Genomic DNA, 9748 nt, shown 5'->3' on the forward strand with positions numbered 1-9748 from the left:
TTGAATAATTTGAGGTAGTTTGAAAAGTTTGGGAACCGCTGAGTTAAGCTCTAGGTAGCACAATTATTTTTGGAGTTGCAACTAAATAGTAAATAATTAAAATCAATTTCAAACAAGTTTTGGAAAAACTATTGAGAATTTCGGAAAATGACCTCTAGGCCTTAACTTACATTTTAACAATTATTAATTCATCATTGCTTTCAAATTTAAATTCATCTATACTTTAAACCATACGCCTATAAACTAACTATGCATAGAACAGGTACATCAAGGATGATGCAAAAGGAGAATGCAGACATGCATTTAGTTACAGGTATAACATTGAAGGGTAACAAAAGTCAATAATATTTTTTAATATAAAAAAGTAATATAATATTAAGTTTGATAAATAATAAATATATCATAGTATTATTGTAATTTGTCAAAATATCATAATTATATAAATATATATTTATTCATCATGGTGTTGAAATGAAGTTAACAGTAAAAAATGAATTAACAGGGGTCAGCCATTGTCCATATTTCTTACAAACACAAATATTACTGAAAAAGTGACAGTAAATTTATGTTTGCTCATAAAATATAGGTACTTATATACATTGTCCCTTAATATGGACTATATTGTATATGTGTTATACAGCATTATCTTTATAAGGAGAAAAGAATACCCATTTTGTTATGTACTAGAAAATCCCTATGTAGTACCTTCTATTAATTGTGTATTTATTTGAGTGAATAAAGTAGTCTGTCTGGTCTGTTGATAGTCACCAAACGTGGAAGTGTGTTTAAATAGTATAGTCTGGAGTACATGTTTAAATCCAATAAAGGTATCGAAATTATGGGGTTAAATATTTTATACACTTATCTTTCTTTATGTTATAACACTTAATTATTGCAAATTGCATTACACTTAAATTTATTTTTTCTAAATATACCAATAAATTATAAATACTGAATAGATTGATACAGTTAATACATTTTAAAAACAAGAAATTGTCACACAACAAAATTAAACCTTAAACAACTAAAAACTATGAATAATTTGAAAGGTTAGGAATTAAAATAAATTTAAAGTACTTATTTTATTTTTTTAGTAAAAAAAAAAAACCAAAATTAAAAACATTCATTGCCATTTAAATCATTTTAATAATGTAAAGAAAAATATCTTGTTGAAATAATACTGTCGATTTTGTACTACAATCCAGGCTGAAACAGAAATAAAATTGAATGATTCAGTGGCTTAATATGTTTAATCATATATTTAATACAGTAAGAATATGTACATAAATATAATTAGAATGAAGATTTAATAAAACTGTGAAGAAACTGCCTATTGCATGTAGCGATCTGCCATTTAGTTACATAATACCTATAACAAGTTTAGTTTATCTTTAATAAAAACAGAATTGTTAGTAATAATCATTGAATATACCTATTACCTACTGAAATACTTGTCCCAAAAAATAATTATGTTTACAAAGTATTTAAAAAACTATAAACATATCGATATAAGTAATAACTAATAAGTAACAACAAATATGAATTTTTATTTTTGTTTCTAAATATTATATAAATAAATAGTTTAGTTTCTTGCGTCAATATGAATTGTGGAATTGTAAAGTTAAAAATAATCAAATTAAATTTATTTTATGAATATCTACTAAAAATTTACTACAATAATATCCAAAGTAGTATTTAAATCTGAGAATAATTATAGGCATCATACATTCATACCTTTTCAATAAATGTAGTTATGTTTGTTTGGCACATTTAACATATTATTATATATTAAATTTATTTCTTATAGCACAGTAAGTATACTTTCATTAATATTAAAGCTGCATTTAACTCCAAAAATTTAAATAATAATACTAGTAATCGTGAGTATGTACCTACTGTGAAAGTGTGAAGTATAAAGCATAGAATAGAGGTTAAAGTTAAAGTATTGGTATAAAGTATAAAGTTAAAAGTATTAAAATTTAAATTTAAAATATGAATATTATATATTATGATTAATGATTATTGATCAATAAATGATAAAAACCTAACTTCACCGATTAAAAGCTAACTAAACAGGGTTTTATTTTATAGAAGGCAAAATTTCTCGCTATACATTTTTTCAATCATATGAAAAAGATTTTTATATTTTTGATTTATTCGCTGGTCAACGCCGCGGGAATTGGGATTTTTTCTAACTTTTGTAGGTTGGCATAAGCATTATTTTTTTTTTCTTATCAAGTTCGCTGTTATCAATTGTTATCAAAATCGGGAAAACTGTACCCGTCCCTCCATGGTACCACGGTCTTAGAAGGGGCTAGGACAGTTTTCCCGATTTTGATAACAGCGAGATATCATCAAAATCAAATTTCGGGAGATCGGTTATGCCAACCTTAGAAACATAAATTTCCCGCATAAAAATATTTTTAGTTTTACCTAACCAGCGTTTCCCACATAAAAATACAAAAATCTTAATTTAAAATAGCTAAAAACCTAACTACCACTTATCAATTATAACTACAGGTTATCAATATCCGAATTTAAAAAAAACAAATATTGGAGCTACCCATTACCCACCAAAGTTACACATTAAAACCTTGAATGCTCAAAAACTTAAAATAGTTTGTTCATGACACATCTAGTGAATCTTTGTAACACAGAATTCATAATAATTTTGATTATTCTTGATTAACTTTTGATAAAATATTACATGATTGAGTGACTTACATTTCCAATAACAATACGATGCGACTTATGTTGAAGAATATTGGTGTATTGCTATTAATTTTATGTTCCACAACAGTTATTTGTTTTAAATGCAGTTTCAAAAACTTACATATGTCCATACATACATAAGCTCCTCAAACATTTCCTAAATTTTGTTTTAAGCTTATTCAATATTATCAAAGTAAGGCGTTAGCCACCCCAAATGCTATTTGCGCCCATGCATACATATTAGTATCAATTGTAAATTCATCATAATATATAAACAGTATAAGACTTAAAAATTGCATTTACTTGTCTAAATTCTATATATATTTTATGTATAAGGTACATAGTTACATAAGATACAAACATAAGTAATGTGTAAATTATAAAACTAAGATTTTATATATGTACTAAAAAAAATTATATAGCTAAAATTTAAAATATAAATATAATATTCGTCTAAGTTTATCAATAAATAGAAACAAAAAAAAATACATTCAAATATACATTAAATAGACAAATATAACTTAAGAAGTATGAAGTGAAGAATACACTGTTGAGTACTGTAGAGATGTGACAAGTTGTCTTTAATTAACTGATTCGTTTTTTTCAAATAAATGAACTGGTTCAGACAGTACAGTGAATCATTTGATCATAAGAATCATAATTTATTTATTCGTGACCACCACTGACGAGTTTATTTAATTGAATCATTAGTCTAATGCGAGTTTGTTCTTTTCATAATTATACAAAATTAATTAAATGAATACAAAATAATTTATTATAAGAATCTAAATAATAAATAGTATACAAGAAGTCACCATTTCTATTTTTTGGTTTTTATACATCAAATTTGACTTAAATAATATAAAATTAGTTTATTGACACATTAAAAACACAGTAAATAAAAATCATCTACATCTTATATGGAGTTAAGTAAAAAGAAATAATAATTAATATTAGTCCCAATTATCTACACACCAAGTATCTATTTAGTTAAATTTTTTATTTATTTTAAACTAACAAACCATGTTTAGTAATCAAAGGTCAGGTATTTATCAATAGAGTAATATGGTTTGAAACTGGCTGGACAGTGATGTACTGATGTGATATGATATTTAATCTTTTAGTCGGGTAAATATTTAAACATAAATTCAATCAACCAACCAGGGAAATTTTATTTTAGTACATTGAAAATGAAAATTTGTTTCTTAAATTACATTTTAACCGTTTCTTATTCTATTTTATTGTATCTTTTAATAAGAAAAATTTCAATCCCCTAAAGAAGAATTCAATTACAGTAAAAATATTAACTTCAAAAAATACAAAATTGTTTGTTTGTTTTTTCAATATTTTATTTGTAATATCTATTTATTAGATTTTGTAATTTGTAATTTAGTTTTATAATATAGGAATTTTTTGTATATCAAGTGTCAGAAATAGCGTGGATTTTTGTGAACGAGACATCTAGAATCTACATATATTTTATTGTAATGATATGCTCACACACCATTATAATAAACTAAAATTTTACAGATTAATAAACAACAGCCAGACTGTCGCTTGTAGAAATCGGTCGCATCAAATAAAACCATTGACAACGACAACTAATAATTCGACACGCACTCATAACAATATTACGTAGGATGTGTGTGACCTTATTTTATGCTGACGCCAAAGAATAATCTAGTTCCCAGGCCCACAATAAGTTAGTGACAAAGCCACCCTCCACTCTCTGGTCAGCATCCTCGCGTCCGTCCCTTAAACCAGTGCATGAGCACCAACCACCGAAGTAACAACCTCTCAAGTACCAAAGAAACCGATTTCAACGAGCGACAACTGGACTTCTTATGCAAACAATAATCAGTGCGTTCGTTAATTCAATTTGTGTATCTGAAGTAGTACTTTATTTTATCTAAAACCTAAAACTCTTACAATATTGTCTACGAACAACTGCCAATCAGGTAAGACATATGATATAATATTTTATGTTGATTGCAGTCAATACGTTCTATGTGCTTTTTTCCATAAAATCATATTGTACGGTGTATTTGATATAATTCTCGAATATACGATCTCGAGAACCCTCTGAACATCTGGAGGAAGGTAATAGCGTAATTTTTACAATTCTAACTTTTACTATTTTAATATAACTATCGGCAGGAGCCGTATTTATATATTTATTTATATGTTATCTTATTCTACGTTATTACACTATTATAATCTATTTTTCATTTTTTATATATATAATATATAATATTAGGGCCTTGTCCTTGAGTATAGGTAGGTGCAACGTTTTAATGTCATTAATTATTATTAAGGTGTTAATATTAATAAGGCAGAATTTAAATCTCTACTCATGGCACCCAATTTATTTAGTTGTGCCTTAACCACAGTGGCACAGGTCACGGATTACAGAATAACATAATATTATTATATATAAATAAATACACCGGCATATATCCGGAAACGGTATTTCCAACTCTATGTGGTATAGCTTAATGACGTTCTTTCAAGGGTGAACACAGAAGTTGAAGCTAGATGCCTATTTTGGTCATTACTCGTAAACCGCCATGTGGAACTGTTAGTGGAAACAGTTTTTTCAGAAGAAGTTTTTCCAAACAGAATAATCTCCTACATGGCTTGGGTACATGCATACACCAGTTACTGTATCTTGCTTACTAAAATTGGAAAAAAAAACAACTATATTAATTAAATTATTTTGAAAATAGTATTCATTTAATGGCTCAATATCATATAAAAAATCAATGAAGGTAAAATAGTAACCAATCAACATTATTCATAGTCCCAACACATAGTGTATCCCAATATATAATATAGCAAACATCCTTGTGTTATAGTTGTGAACCTATAGTGTATACTTGTATTATTTATTATTATCTATGCCTTATGGAGAAAAATAAAAAATAACAATATAGGTAAACATGTAAACTTTTTAATATTATGAATAATTAGTAACTCCATCATCATTAACCATTACTATAAAATTTAACACTAAGGACCATAGTCAATGCTTAAGAATAAGTATTGCTTAAGTAAATGTTGGTAATTTAAAAACTAAAAAAGTTGTGATATAAAAAAACAGGTTAGGTTAGCAGCTATAGTAACTAAAAGCAATGCTTGATGCAGGTCTCGACGATCCTTAGTTTAAGTAACACTATTTCTTTTCTTAGGCTAAAGTCTCGTATGAATCTCGTTTAAGTCATAAGTAGGTACAGCTTAAGCAATACCTATTTTTAAGCATCAGCTATGATAATGGCCCTAAACATTTACAAAATATCAGATATTAAATCCACATCTGACTGCAACTTTGTAAGATAAATAATTATCATTTTAATGTATCTGTTAAGTTGTTTCAGATGTATCACCACCAATAAGTAATACATTATAGGAATTTTAATACTATACAGAACATACATGATTTGAGTTATGAAGGTTTGAATGTGATTGTTGTAACTTGTAAATGGCATATTAAGTTTAACTTGGATTTGCAATGATTTTAATTCTTTGTAGATACATTTGACCTAGAAATAATACACTGTCGTATAACATAAAATTTAAAGAATAGGCAAGCAGATTAGTAGCCAAAATGTATGTACGACTTACGAAAATTTAAGGTGAACTGTTTAAATTTGTAATTTGTAACAGCACAGTGCACACGATAGTGAATAATAAACATATTGTATAAAAGGTAAAAAATGTAAAAAAATTAAATAATTAATAAATTAAATAAAAATTAACAAAATATTAACGAATAATTATTATTTACATTTGAATTGAACATAACCTCAATTATTGTTTGCTGACATTTGAAGTGGTAACCATCTACAACCTGAACAATGGTTACACATGTTAATAATTCATTATCATAATTTAAAATCTATGATTATTTGATAAAGCAAATTTAGTATGGTTTTTTGGTTTTTTTTATGGTTTTTGTAAGCTCTCTATTTAACAACTGGAAAATTCGTTACACCAACCATTTAAATGGAATCTCCATAATATTCTCCATCGACAAACTTTAGATTTCACCATTTCTCGTTCTCCTATGTGGGATTAATCTCATCCACAAACAGACGACCACAATAGTTCTGAATAGAGTACATACGTAATAGCTAATATTATATTATATATCTGTCATTTACTAATTCTCAATACGTTTATACCTATTGTCCAGCGTTAGTAAATTTCAGGACATGTCATATTAAAGTATTATAATTTATGACAAAATACATTTAGTTATAATCATTTTCGAGACGTATAATACGTCATAAACTTTGATGATTGAGTTCATCAATTATATAAACAATTGTTCATGTTTAACACTAAATAGATTTATTATCGATGTGATTATATAAATAGGTAACTACTTCTAGGAAAACTACTGACATAGAAAGTTGTATGTTACCGGCGTAATTACCAAATGCGAACTAACGTATAAATATGTAATAGTTTTTAAAGTTCAATAAATCTATAAGTTGTAGCTGATGACGTTTTCATAAGCTAATATTATACTTTTAAGTTCCCAAACGTTTCGGTTTAGGCCCTTCTAAAACGTAATCCCGGAGTCCCCCCCCCCCCCCTAGTTGTATTTTGGAAAAGATTTAGTTTTTGTACGACGTTTCTGAAACTCGATATTTGTATAGTTTGGAGGTCGGTGATCAAATTCGGTTTCAGGTGTCGAGACCATAGGAGCCGTTTTTCTCCGTCTTTTGGGGCTTCGGAAATTTAAAATTTGCGTTTTTCGGGGTTTCCGGTACGGACACTTAGATTTCGGGAGCGGTGAGCCTTTTTTCGTAGTCGGACGTTATAGAAGACTTTGCGCCGTATCGATGGATACCAAGATCGAGGTTATCCCACTTTTGGTTCGGGAGTTATGATTTTTCAAGTGTTTTTTGTACTTAAAAAATTACGTAGTTACGTGTATTTTGGATTTTAGGTTTTCGTTTGATCAGTACGAAACTCGAGATTCCTGTCTTTTGGTGTACGAGGATTTAAAAAGGCTCTATGGTTGAAGTACGTGCGACCATTATTTCGCCCGTAATCGGAGAAGCAAAAAGTTGAAAAACGCAATATGTGATTATTCGTATAACCAGACGTTTCCTTATGGTATACGTATGTATGACGTTTTAAGTAATAATTGTTTTGAACTTTTTTTCACATTTATTCTAGTAGGCGTGTTGCTTATTATTTATTAATGTAAATCGATAGGCATATAAGAATAAAATATTAAAACCTATAAAATAATAGGTCAATTAACTCTAATATAATATTTGAGGTAACAAGTAACAACACAAAATTGGATGTACATCAAAAAAATTAGCTCCTTTAATATGGGTCGTATCGTTTTGAAATCTTTGAGGTACAATGCAGTGACATCTCTAGATCAAATTTCTGTTCTCGAAAAAGCCAAGTCTCGTATTTAAGTTTGAGAAATTGGTAAAACTAAATTTCCCGCTAATTTTTTTTTTAAAAAATTCAAATTTTGATCACAACATTTACCCCCTTAATAGTAGAGTTAATAAACTTTTAAAAACTGGTAACTGGTCTAGAGACGTTTCTGCTTCGATCCTCGAAAGTTTCAAAAAGATCGTACTTTTTTTGAAGGATTTAGTTTTTTCAAAATCGTAATATATTGAGAAAACCTAAAACCTACAATATTGATCGTATCGTCTTGAAATCTTCGAGGTTCAATGCAGTGACCCCTCTAGATCCAATATCTGTTCTTAAAAAATCACGTATCGACCCTAAGGCTGGATAATTGACAAAAGAAAATTTCCAGCCAATTTTTTTTTTGAACAATTGAAAATGTTGAACCTTAACTTACCCCCTTAATATTTGAGTTAAAAAAACTTTTACCAGATGACAAATGAACTACGCATGCTTCTGCTTCGATCCTCGTAGGTTTCATTAAGATAGGACTTTTATTGAAGGATTTAGGTTTTTAAATAGGTTTTTCAAATTCGTATTTTATTGAAAACCTAAATCATTCAATATAAGTGCTATCGTTATGAAACCTTCAAGGATCGAAGCAGTCAACCCTCGAGATCAAATTTCTATTCTCAAAAAAGTCGCGTACCGACCTTAAGTTTGAAAAATTACAAAAGAAAATTTCCCGCCAATTTCATTTTTGAATAATTCAAATTTTGAACATGTAATTTACCCCCTTAATAATTGAGTTAATAACCTTTTAAAAACTGGAAACTGGTCTAAGGTTGTTTCTGCTTCAAACCTTGAAGGTTTCATAAAGATAGGAATTTTATTGAAGGATTTGGTTTTTTCAAAATCGTAATATATCAAGAAAACCTAAAAACTTCAATATTGTTCGTATCGTCTTGAAATCTCCGAGGTTCAATGCAGTGATACCTCTAGATCAAATTTCTGTTCTAAAAAAAGCTGCGTCTCGTATTTAAGTTTGAGAAATTGGCAAAACAAAATTTCCCGCCATTTTTTTTGGTTTTGAAAATTCAAATTTCGATCACAACATTTACCCCATTAACAATTGAGTTAATACACTTTTAAAAACTGGGAACTAGTCTAGGCACGCTTCTGCTTCGAACCTTGAAGGTTTCATAAAGATAGGACTTTTATTGAAGGATTTAAATTTTTTAATATGTTTTTCAAATTCTTATTATATATATATTCAATATAAGTCCTTTCTTTAATAATAGCAGTATTTCCTATTTAACAAGTTTTTGAGACCAAAAGATTTACAACATCTAGGCATATTTTAAATGATACTTATATTTACATTTTTATAAATCTTGTATTAACAATATTTTTATGTTTTGATACAAGTAATAATAAACATTATTTAAATAGCTTTTCAAAATTATACACATAATATCAGAATACTAGCACAGTTTAGTAACTTTAATAGAAATTAAATTAATTAATTTATAGTTACTTTTAGTTATGTAAGTGAACATCATAAGCAAACCCCTAACTCTCAAAACCATAAGTAATAATTCATTGAACCAGTGAAATATAAATTATTCTCAATTGTATTTTATCAAGTATA

At 27.8% G+C, this 9748-nt stretch overlaps 1 long non-coding RNA gene across 1 annotated transcript; it reads right to left on the reverse strand.

Annotated features, from left to right (window-relative positions):
- Window positions 1–2992: 2992 nt before the first annotated feature.
- LOC132950400 (uncharacterized) lies at window positions 2993–6503 on the reverse strand. Its single transcript, XR_009665202.1, has 3 exons — window positions 6334–6503; window positions 6145–6251; window positions 2993–5387 (listed from the first exon to the last, which is right to left on the reverse strand). It is a non-coding gene; the product is annotated as an uncharacterized LOC132950400 (long non-coding RNA).
- Window positions 6504–9748: the final 3245 nt, after the last annotated feature.

The sequence above is a fragment of the Metopolophium dirhodum genome, chromosome 8 (assembly GCF_019925205.1).
Source record: "Metopolophium dirhodum isolate CAU chromosome 8, ASM1992520v1, whole genome shotgun sequence".
Classification (NCBI taxonomy): Eukaryota; Metazoa; Arthropoda; class Insecta; order Hemiptera; family Aphididae; genus Metopolophium; species Metopolophium dirhodum.